Source organism: Salarias fasciatus, chromosome 2, assembly GCF_902148845.1.
Source record: "Salarias fasciatus chromosome 2, fSalaFa1.1, whole genome shotgun sequence".
In the NCBI taxonomy this organism is placed as follows: domain Eukaryota; kingdom Metazoa; phylum Chordata; class Actinopteri; order Blenniiformes; family Blenniidae; genus Salarias; species Salarias fasciatus.
Genome location: NC_043746.1, coordinates 32,428,086 through 32,440,146, shown reverse-complemented (window position 1 = coordinate 32,440,146; position 12,061 = coordinate 32,428,086). Strand labels below are relative to the sequence as shown.

The 12,061-nt window shown below is 39.7% G+C and overlaps 1 long non-coding RNA gene across 1 annotated transcript; it reads left to right on the top strand.

Moving 5' to 3' along the window:
* Nucleotides 1–8,218: 8,218 nt before the first annotated feature.
* Nucleotides 8,219–9,036, top strand: LOC115402032 (uncharacterized). Its single transcript, XR_003933062.1, has 2 exons — nucleotides 8,219–8,309; nucleotides 8,968–9,036. It is a non-coding gene; the product is annotated as an uncharacterized LOC115402032 (long non-coding RNA).
* Nucleotides 9,037–12,061: the final 3,025 nt, after the last annotated feature.

The following is a 12,061-nucleotide window of genomic DNA, read 5'->3' as shown; positions in this document are numbered from 1 at the left end:
AAGTCACCAGATATGATCAGAATCACTAGTTGTTGGTGAGGGGCTTGATCAGGGAGCCACAGTGAGAATATTATTGATCTCAGGATCAACATTTTCTGGTGTTTGATCTGCTGTGTGCTGCTCAGTGGTGAGATAGAGACTCATGTTGTCAGAAGTCACAGGTTGGTTCCTGCAGCAGCAGCAAACCTGGGAACCACACACTCAGACACAGACACACACTCACACACTAGGAGGAGAGGAAAATGGAGAGACAGCACGGCGACGGCTGTAACAGAAAACATGTTGAATGTATATGTTACATGCCAGGATGTGAAGTAATATATTAGCTGTCTCATAGTTTAGGAGCATCTTGAAGACTGTGAGGAGTTTGCAACCTCAACGGGAAATCAAAGGAAACTCATCAAAGCAATCAGAGGGTGTGCAGTCTCTGTAAAGAAAGACTATCGAGCCCAGACTGGAGAGACATTCCTGATCTGAGGTGAAAGTGCAAACCATTCCCATGCTGTGAAGTCCCAATTTCAATTCCAAGATAACCTTTAACCTTCAAACTTAAATCCAATGTCATGAAATCAGACTGGACACAGGGAGTCCCCACATTGTTTTTGGACTGTGGGGGAGAAGTCGTGGAGAAAAGCCAGAGCCTCCATGACCTCCTCATGACTGCTGAACAGCATCTCCTGCCAGACTGTCAGGATGTTGAACTCTGTCCACGATACCAGCTGCTCCTGGACTGACACACTAACTGCTCCCTTCAGTGAACTCAAAATCTGAAGGACTTTTACATCTGCAGGTGTGCTCCTCCTCCAAGCCCTGCTTCCATTATCCCTGCAGGTGGATCAAGGACAGGATGGTTCAGATCACGAGCCTCGGTGATCCTGGAGAGGGAGAGAGACGACTGGAGGGAGATAGTTCATCCACTAGAAGAGAGACAAAGGTCAGCGACTCCTAAAAATGATCATGTTCCGTGAGAAGGTCCTCCAGCAGTTTCAGCCTACAGCAGCTTCACTAAGAAGACGGTCCAGGAAGTCCTGAACCAGCCCAAACAGCAAGCTTTATAAACAGAAAGGTCTTAAAGCAGAGACTGTGTCAGCCTCCCTGGCAGAGACTGGGAGCTGGTTCCACATGACAGGAGCCTGATAGCTAAAGGCTCTACCTCCTGTTCTACTGTTAGAGAACCAGGAACCTCCAGCAGACCAGCACTCTGAGAACCAAGCGTTCTCCTGGGACAGTCTGGGACGAACAGCTGTTTAAGATATGATGGGGCCTGGCTGTTCAGAGAAGCTGATAGTGTTCTGATGTGTTCTCTCCTGCTGGTTCTCCTCAGAACTCTTGCTAAATCTTTTTGAACCAGTTGAAGACTTTTTATTCATTTGTTGGTTCCTGATAACAGGGAATTACAGGAGTCTACTCTGGAGGGAACAAATCCATGGATTAATTTTCCAGCATCGCTCTGAGTCAGCATGTTCCTGATTTTAGAAATATTATCAGGTGAAAGAAGGAGGTCCTGCAGACCTGTTTAGGACTCATCCTTTAACTCCCACTTTAAAGCTGAACCTTGAATGAATGAATGAATGAGTTTATTTATTTTTCGAACATATATAAAGTGAAGAAAGAAAAAAAAAAGATGAAAAAGAAAGTTAATACAAATCAAAGAAAAAAAGAAAAAAAAACAACAACAACATAACAGCAAAGTTCGAAAAAAGGAGTAGGAAGAAGTAACAACTTTTTAGAGATTCCTACCCCTTTTTAACAATTAACAAGTTTTAAATCATACATCATAGGACATCATATAATATAATATATGTATGCATATACCGTGCAGATATCCCTATAAATACATAATATATACCCACAAATACCATATAGTTATCCCCATAAATATATACTGTATAACAGAATAATTATAATATAACTACAGTATAACATCAATATATCAATTTCCACTATATGTATAATACTCAACACCATTTGTTATCATCATCCACAGTTCCAGACTTCCTCTTCCATATACTTATTAAGAAATATTTTTTGTACCTTTTTTTAAACAGATTTATGTTGCTACTTTGTTTTATTTCTGTCTCCAGACTGTTCCACAGAGCCACTCCACAGCTTGACCATGCACATACTTTTCAATGTAGTTTGAACTTTTGGTTTTTTTATAGATCAGGTCTCCTCTTAGATTATAACCACCCTCCCTTTCCGCAAACATCCCCTGTATATTTTTTGGCAGTAAATTATTTCTTGCTTTGAACATTATTTGTGCTGTTTTGAATTTGACCAGATCCATGAATTTCAACAAGTGTGATTTTATGAATAGTGGGTTAGTGTGGTCTGTGTATCCTGCATTGTTTATTATCCTTATTGCTCTTTTCTGTATCGTGCATATCGGCTGTAGAGTGGTTCTGTAGCTGTTTCCCCAGACCTCAACACAATAAGACAGATATGGCAAAAAAAGTGCGCAATATAAGGTGTGCAGTGACTTAAGGTCCAGGATATGTTTAGTTTTCCACAGTATTGATGTACATTTTGCCAGTTTTGCTCGTATGTAGCTCAGATGAGGTTTCCAGCAGATTTTGTTGTCCAATATCACGCCAAGAAATTTAATTTCACTTACTCTCTCTATTTTGTTATCATCTATTATAAGTTCTACATTACAATCCATTCTATGTCTCCCAAACAGCATGATCTTTGTTTTACTTAGATTTAATGATAATTTGTCTTTATCAAACCATAGTTTTAATTTATTCATTTCTGTTGTGATGGTCTCCAAAATCTGCTGCAAATTCTCACCGGAACAAAAGATATTTGTGTCGTCCGCAAACAGAATAAATTTCAATAATTTAGATACACTGCATATGTCATTAATATACATTATGAATAATTTTGGTCCTAATACTGACCCCTGCGGTACCCCACATGTAATAGTCATCATTTTTGATTTATGATTCCCCATCTGTACAAACTGTTGCCTGTTTCTTAAGTAGCTCGAGATCCAACTCAACCCCACTCCCCTAATACCGTAGTTATCTAATTTCTTTATTAATATATCATGATCTATGGTATCAAATGCTTTCTTTAAATCCACAAATAGTCCTATTGCTACTTTTTTATTGTCCATACAGTCTGTGATTTCCTCTATTAATTTCATTAGTGCCAGAGATGTTGATCGACCCGTTCTGAACCCAGACTGACTGTCCGTTATAAGGTTGTGCTTTTCAATGAATTTATCCATTCTGTCTGTAAATAGTTTTTCCAGTATTTTGGAGAATTGGGGGAGTAATGAAACAGGCCTGTAGTTTGTGAACTGATGTTGATCTCCGGTTTTAAACAGTGGTATTACTTCAGCTATTTTCATTTTGTCTGGGAATGTACCTGATTGAAAAGACAAGTTGCAGATGTAGGTGAATGGTTTAGCAATTCCTTCAATAACTGACTTTACTGTGGACATGTCTATATCATTCCAGTCTTTAGAGGTTTTGTTTTTACAGTTTCTTACATTCTCTACAATTTCTCTTTCATCAACTGCACCCAAAAACATTGTATTTGGATTCCTGTACCCCATGTCTTCTATATCCCCCCTTTCTGTCGTCACTGGTTCCTTTATTTTCGCTGCTAAATCTGGTCCCACATTTACAAAGAATCTGTTAAAACCATTCACCACATCCTCCATATTGTTAATGGTCTTATTATTTTCAATATAGTACTCTGGGTAATTTATAGTTTGGGATCTATTTCTCACAATGCCATTAGAACATTCCACATGCCTTTAATATTGTTTCTATTTCTCTCCAATAGTTTGTTATAATATTCTTTCTTACTTTTCCTCATAATATTAGTTAATTTATTTTTGTATTTTTTATACTTTCCTCTGCCTCTGTAGTTTGATGCTTTAAGAATTGCCTGTATAATGTGTTTTTCTTTTTACAGGCATTTTGCAGCCCCTTTGTGACCCACGGACTATTTGTTTGTTTTTGTATAACACTGTATTTCTTAGTAGGACAATATTAATCATATAATGTCTTGAATATACTTAGAAATTTGTCATACGCTTTATTAATATCTTTCTCTCTATAAACCACATTCCAGTCCTGTGTCAATAAGTCATTTTTTAGTGCCATCATGGCCTCCTGTGTTTTCACCCTTATATATTTATAATTTCTGGTATTCTTCTTCCTACTATAGTTACAGTAATATACATTAAAAATAGGCAGATGGTCACTGATGTCCGTTAATAATAGTCCACTCTCAGTATTATTTTCCATGATGTTGGTGAATATATTATCAATTAAAGTGGCACAGTGAGAAGTGATCCTGCTCGGTCTGGTGATAGTAGGATACAAGCCCATACTAAACATTGAGTTGATGAAGTCATCAGTCATTTTATGTTTCTTTGGATTTAAGAGGTCGATGTTAAAATCACCACAAATGTACATTACCTTCTGTGTTGATTTTAGGAACATATTTTCCATCCACTCTTTGAAGACTTCGATGCTTGATCCAGGAGATCTATATATACAGCTCACCATTACATTTTTCATTTTTTCGCGATATATTTCTACTGTAATACTCTCAAGTAAATCATCAACAACTACAGTCATTTTTTCAATGATTTTATATTGCAGACTATTGTCAACATATATTGCCACCCCCCCCCCTCCACTTTTGTTCTTTCTGTTGATATAATTAAATTCATACCCATTCAGCTTAAATTCTGCTCCCTTCTCGTTGTTGATCCAAGTTTCTGATATGGCTATTATGTTGAATGGAGTATTGAAGTGACTTAAATATTCCTTAATTTTATGAAAGTTTGCATAAATACTTCTAGCATTAAAGTGAATAATTGATATCTTGTTCTCTTGTTTGATCATTGTATTGTATTGATTTTCAGTGTAGTAACAGCAGCTGATATTGATATTGTTGAAAAGATTATTTTCTGGCTCAATGTTATTTTCTGTATCTTGTGTTTTATGCTCAGTATAATGGAAAGTGTCCAGTTCTTCAGTCATGATGATCTGGTGTTTAGTCCCTGAGTTTGATCATTCCTTGTCTTGTTTAGCTCCATCATAGTTTGTCCAGTTCTCCAATATCACGGATAACCAAAACCTTGGCCTCTTCCGGAGATCCCTTCAGCTTGATGAAGATTTTGCAGTTTTGTGTCCAAGTGCTTTGTATTTTTCCTTGCTTCCTCAGGAGTCTCGCCTTTTTTTGCAATGTCCGCATTTTTCTTCGTTAAGTGCTCATTCAGAAAAACATCTGTGCCTTTAAGTTTCTTGCCTTGCTTTAACAGCTGCATCTTGTGCTTTCTGTTAGTAAACCGTATTATTACGGCCGGTTTGTTGTTTCTCTTGGGGAGAGGGTGACATGCTTCAATGTCTGTGCTTTTTACCTCGATCCCCTTGGATTGCAGGAACTCTGTCACCTGTTGCTCCACAGAGACGGCATCCTCCTCGCTCTGCTCCTCTCCGTCTCCTCCCGTCACGGCTCGAGCGTATGACCGGGGTTTAATCTGAAGTCCAGTCACAATGATGTTATTAATCCGAGTGTATTGCTCCAGATCCTCCACTCGGTTCTCGAGAAAGGCGATCCGCTTTGCCTTCTCTGCGTTCTGCAGCCGCAGAACCTTAATCTCCTCCACCAGGTCCAGAATGTTCTTCTGCTGCAGCCTCACAGCAGACACTTCCTCACCCAGAAAATCGAGGGATTTTTTGATGTCCTCCATCTCCTCGATCGTTGGAACTTTCTTGGGTGGCATCGCGTTTGTTGTTGTTACGCGGCCAGCTGGTCGCCTCGTCGGCAAAATTAGCTAGGTAGCTTAGCTTGGCTGACCCAGCTACCGGCTTCGCCGGCTTTCCAGTGTCCGTCTTCCTCAAATCGGTGTCGCAATACAGTCCGTGGTCAAAACCGGTAGTCTCCACCATTCAGTCCGAGGTCCGTAATCCAAATCAGTTGTTGGTCTGGAAAAAAAGTTCATAAACCAGGGACGATACACGGAGTAAACACAAGCAACAGCAGCAGCGACCCGGTTTTTGATCCTTCGATGTCGGCTCTTCCTGTCATTGTGAAGCAGAATTCACCAAGCGTTGGATTGTTCTCCCTCTAATAGGGAACGTGAGCTGGATTAGACCGTCGTGAGACAGGTTAGTTTTACCCTGCTGATGATGTGTTGTTGCAATAGTAATTTAATACTTTAATAATGTATGCTAGTCTCTGTGGTAGAATGTCATGATCAGCAGTATAAATGCAGACAGAGACCAGAACAGGGACCAGGACAGGGACCAGGACAGGGACCAGTCCTCTATCTGAGGCTGTGAGAAGATCATTAGTGACTTTTACCAGAGCTGTCTCTGTGCTGTGATGAGCTCTGAAACCTGACTGAAAAGACTCAAACAGGTCATTGTTATATAAATGGTCACAGAGCTGACTTCAACAGCTTTCTCTAGGATTTCAGAAATAGAGGGAAGGTTGGATACTGGTCTGTAACTTGTTAGAACTCCTGGATCAAGGGTGGGCTTTGTGAGGAGAGGTTTAATAACAGCAACCTTAAAGGCCTGTGGAACATAGCCTGTTACTAAAGATAAGTTGATCTGATCTAATATTGATGGTAAATGGCCATAATATTATTTATTGCATGTTTAAATTTGTATTAAATGAAAACATAAGGAGCAAAGAGACAAAGGGCTGGACAAATGTGGATTTGATTATCATGAGAATATTGTTAAATAATGTTGTGATTTATTTTGTATGTTTCATATTTTTTACATTGTAAACATTTGAATGACCCTGAAGTACCTGCCCGCGATCATTGAAATGTGTCCGCCTGGCTCTCACCGTAGCTTCGACACAGCCGTCAGGCAGCCGCCGCTGCTGGCGGCATCGCTCCGACTAGTTTGGCATTCCTTGGAGAGCGCAGCGAGGTACGTCGGTGAAATATGATTGGAAAGTCTAATATTATAAAGATCAAATTGCACTGTGAAATGTTTGTTTAAATGTTTATCTTTTTGTTTGTATGCATGCTTTTTAAACAGTTTCACGATGTCGTAAGGAGTGCATCTTGAAGGAATAAAGAAACCTAAACTGGACTGTCTTTAAACAGTCTCGTTGGGATTGGATCCAAAAGACATGTTGTTAGTTTAGATGAGGCCACAACCGAGGAGAACTCAGAGAGGCCTATGGGATGAAGCTGGAGAGCTGTTAGTCAGGATCAGCTGACAGATCTGAAGGTGGGATTGATCAGTCTGTGACCACTTTGGGGAGCGTGTTTTCATTTTTTTTTCTCTAATAGTTATAATTTTTCAGTCAAGAAGTTTGCAACCTGCTAAGGGGACATAAGGTTTGACAGAGGTGTGATTTCTGTCAGCCTGGCTATAGTGCTAAAGAGAAACCTGGGACGCACAGCGTCTGAGTCTATGCTTCTACTGCTGTGCTCCGGTATATCCTTCCGCGGAGCACGATGCTTGTGCAGGTCTGTGTGTATCAACACGTTATTTTAACGGATTGAAAAGGAAAACACGTCTTTTAAAATATTTTATAACCATTCGGATTTACTTCATGTGCTAATACACCATCCCCTGGACCACTGGAAGGAGGATTTTGTTCACTTTCGTCAGTCCAGCTCTGTCTCCTCTTCACCGCCAGCAGCTGAGCTAAGCTAACTACAATGCTAACAGCTGGGATCCAGCCGCTGGACGCACAGACACAACAAAGGTATTTATGAGCTTATCTCACTTTGTAAATGATAGGGATAGGGCGTGGGTCCAAAATCTTCGGAGTATTCCTTTAAAGCAGCAGATACTTTGATGATCTGTGTGGGATTATGGGTCATTAAACAATTGTCATGTTTACTTAAAAAATTATTTGTGTTGTGGTCAGAATTAGAAAAAAAAGTGAGTGTTGTTTTGTGATAACAATTTCAGACATTTTAATAGATAAATTGTGAAATGTACCAAAGGTTATTGTGACAGACTGATCACTGGAAAAGAGAAGTTGAAAAAGCAGAAATTTTTCAACAAGCAGACTGAAGAGACAAGTGCAATACTATGTAAGCCTGTCCAAAGTCACGGAGGACAGTTTGTGACTTTGCATTTGTTTTAAACAAATATATGAATATTAAAGAGTACTGTGACGTGTTCCACCAATCATGTAAGCTTAACGTTATCTGATGTGAGAGTCACATGAATCAAGAGTATAAAAATGGTGTGAACTGATATTATTTGATATTTCAGGGGATTCCATAGCGAGAAGAACCACCGGTATCCAGGAGCGTCAGAGGACTGCTGTCAGCAGAGGACGTTTGCAGCCATAATCTCCTGGTAAGTTGTGTTTCATGCGTCAGTTTTGAATCTTTTGGGAGTTTGAGTTCTTCACAAACCTCTAACATCAGCTGTGGTCTCTGGCCGACTGAATCCTCCCTCAGTCTGTAGTGGCTGGCAGATTCATCTTTACCAACTGAACATACAGCTTCCTGAAAATTAAAAACTTTTACATTTAGCATTCAAACTTCACACAAAAAAGCTCCAAAGCTTGATTTGAACTGAGAACACTCTCACGGTGTGGTTTGAGTGCTAAAAACTACATCACTGGGTGCACCTCTTCTTAGAGATAAATATTGTTCCATTTTATTCGTCTTCCAATTTCATTCATTATTTTTCACATAGTGAAAAAAAATTAATCTGAAGCTCTCGGTTGGAGAAACATACACTATAATAGGTCATATTGCAGTCTTTTTAATGAGATTAAAAAGAAGTGCAGACGCATAAAATAGATTTCCCCCTTTTAGTCCCTCACTGATTTTCCTTCCCATTCTGTGATGTCCCTCCCTAAAAAAAAAAAATTAAAAAAAATAATCAAAATTCAAATGAACTTTATAGATGATCTGCCACATCTAAAAGAACTTTCACTGCTCGCTCTTTGTACAATACAGGCAGCGGAGTGATCATTTTAACTTGTCTTCAACTGCGTCTCTTTCAGCTGTTCTGATCAACTGTGTTGCAGCTTCAAGCGCTTGACCAAAAACAGGGTTCTGCATCAAAAGTAAAAGGTTTGTCCTTTTTTTTTCAAGTTGTCATTAGATGACAGTTCTCAGCAAAGAATTTAATTTTTTTTGTTTGTACTATTTCAAGATATTTCCCCAAACTTTTATGAAACACACTGTTTTTTTTTCAGTTGTATTTGTCTAGTGTGTGAATCAGTTCAATTCCACCATTGAGTGACAATAATATGAATAAAATGGAGTAAACTGTATAAAGTGTTGTCAAATATTCATAGATCTTCAGATTTAAGCAACAAAAATGGAAATGCTTTGAATGAGTTGTTGAATATTGGAATAAATGTAAAGTATTTATATTTTCTCTTTGTTTCTTCACCAGCAAACCATGAAGATCCAGCTGGCCTGCTTCCTGCTGCTTTTCACCTCTGTTCTCTCTCAACCTCCAGCCATTCGTGAACGTTACGAGAAGTTCATATCGCAGCATATCAATACTGGGATGAGTGTGAATCGGTGTGATCAGGTGATAGGTCAAAAAGGGATCAGAACAGTCGACGGAATGTGTAAGGAGACCAACACCTTCATCCTCGCCAACACTGGGCGTGTCAAGCCTGTCTGTGGTTGGGCAGGACAGCCTCGCGGCCTGTTGACCGAAAGCCAGAATCTCTTCCCATTGATTGTCTGTGAGCTGAGAAATCAAGGTTCCAGACCTCCTCGCTGTCAGTACCGTGGCAGAGCTCTCACCAGGAGAATTGTGATCGCTTGTGAGCAAGGATATCCAGTTCACTATGACCAAGACATTTTTGTCTTGCCCAACTAATTACCTATATGCTTCAATGTCCTGTTCAATAAAAAAGAGTTGAAGCCTTGCAGCTGTGTCTGTCTCATATCCAGGGCACGTGACAAATCTGAGGTGAAATCTGAAGGGTGTTTTAGAAATTTTGTTTAATAATCCTCTGCTAGGGCATTAACGACTTCAGTTTTTTCCAGGTCGACTTATCCATCAATAAATTCGAAGTCGAGTCAACAAGTCGTGATGACGTCATCACATTGACGGGGGGAGCAACACAGCTGTCCAGCAATGAGCAACTTGCATTAAAGTTCACTGCAGCGTGCAGCCTCGTCCGTGCTTCACATGTCTGCGTGGGTGCGTGTTGCGCATTGGTCCCTGTGGCGTAAAAATCTTCATAATTCCTGTCCACTAGAGTTCGCTTGGATCGATCCACGGATGTCTGCACCCATATTTTGCTGTGTATGCGCAGGTCGCGCCGGTATACACATTCGCCAGAGCGCCACAGAAAACAAAACATGACGGACGCTAACTCTGAAAAGTGACTGTGTGAAGCGAACAGGCTGTCGCTCCGTCTACAAACACACCCAGAGAGTGAAAAACTCATGGACGCAGAGAGCAGACTCTGTCGGGAGGGATGAGAGGGTCTGCCAAAAGAAATGAAAGTATCTAATCGCTCAGACTCCGCCCCCACGATTCAGAAGCAGAAAAAAAGGCTAAACAAATTCTAATACTAAATGATAATATATTGACAATGCACCGTATTGGCCTGAATATAGGACGACTCTGATTATAAGACCACCCCTATTTTTCAAATATCATTTTGTGAAAATAAAAATATGTTGAAGACAATAAGGTTACTAATCCTGGTAGTCCACGCTGGATGAAGCTGTTGCCCCAAAAGATTGTCCAAACAGCATCAGGAGCAGCAGCACGCTGCAGACGCTCAGCTCCGACATGATGAGTCCTCACGGGAGTCCTGCAGCTCCGGATCAAACACCTCACCGACGGGACTGAGGATTCCTAAGCTAACATGGTTCATGTTTCTCACAGGGAAAACACACAAATGTGTTAAAACAAAGTCGTCACAAATTTCCCAACACAGTTTAACTCATTATGAGAGAGAAATCATTGATCTGTTTTATTAGAAAGACACGTTCAAAATAGTAAAGCCTGTCCAAACTGGAAACATCTTGAAAGATGTTGATGAAATGTTGAGGAAAGTGTTGTGAAAATCCTGGACCTGAATGGGAGGACATGCTGTGAAGAGATGTGTTCTATAGTCGGGTTCTGCACAGCCAGCTGAGAGGACGCTATTGATGATGTTTCCACTTCATGACCACAACAGAACATTATTTCCCTTCTCTTCTTAGTAAGAGGTCGACACAGTTTATCTATTTTCATTTCTTTCTGATATTTACTGCTGATGAACAACATTTGAAGATGAAATCTTTTCTAAGAAATGACTGTAAAAATGTTTCCAAATACACAAACCTTTGCAGCATACGGAAGAAATTATTTAGAATAAAAATGCCCAATGCAAAAAATAACAAAAAACTTTCATGTGCTGAGATGGTTTCAAGTCCTGTCGGTGTGTGTGACCAGCGTTTCAGCTCTTCAGCCCTCTGTATTGTCTGAACAGACCTGACATGTTGATATGAAGTATCAGTACCAGTTGGAGGATCCTGTGCTGGGTCGAACACACAGTTAAAACCACCAGGATCGGATGATATATGAAGAAAGAGGTTTTGATAAAAAGAAGGGTCATCACCATTAGGAGCGTGTACTCATATTAAACTGACTTGTGTTGGATACTATGGTACCATTCAGTATAATGTACCTCCCAGATGGGTCTATGTACTTGTTTTTTAATTGAAAAGGGATAGATTTATGAATTAATATTATGACTTCTCTGCCATTGGATGAGAAGAAAGCAGAATAAATTTGCTTTTTTTTTTAACTCTATTTATGGTGTTTTCTCCCAAGTGAGTTTCTTGTAGGAAAATTGTATTGGTCTTCATTTGTTTTATCCTGTTCATTACCTGTTTCAGTTTTGCCAGTTTATTGAGCCCTCTAGTGTTCCAGCTAGAGACTTTTAACTCTAATCTAGTGGTCATCTGTGTTTAAAATAGGATGTGGAATGACTGAAAAACTTAAAAAGAAAAAAGCACAAGGACAATGACAAACATAGTACTGGGATCTTATTCCCTCCCACAAAACCCTCACGCACTTCCCCAAACCAAGCACATGTAAATTACAAAAGAGTAATTGGCTTCGGTTATGATCAT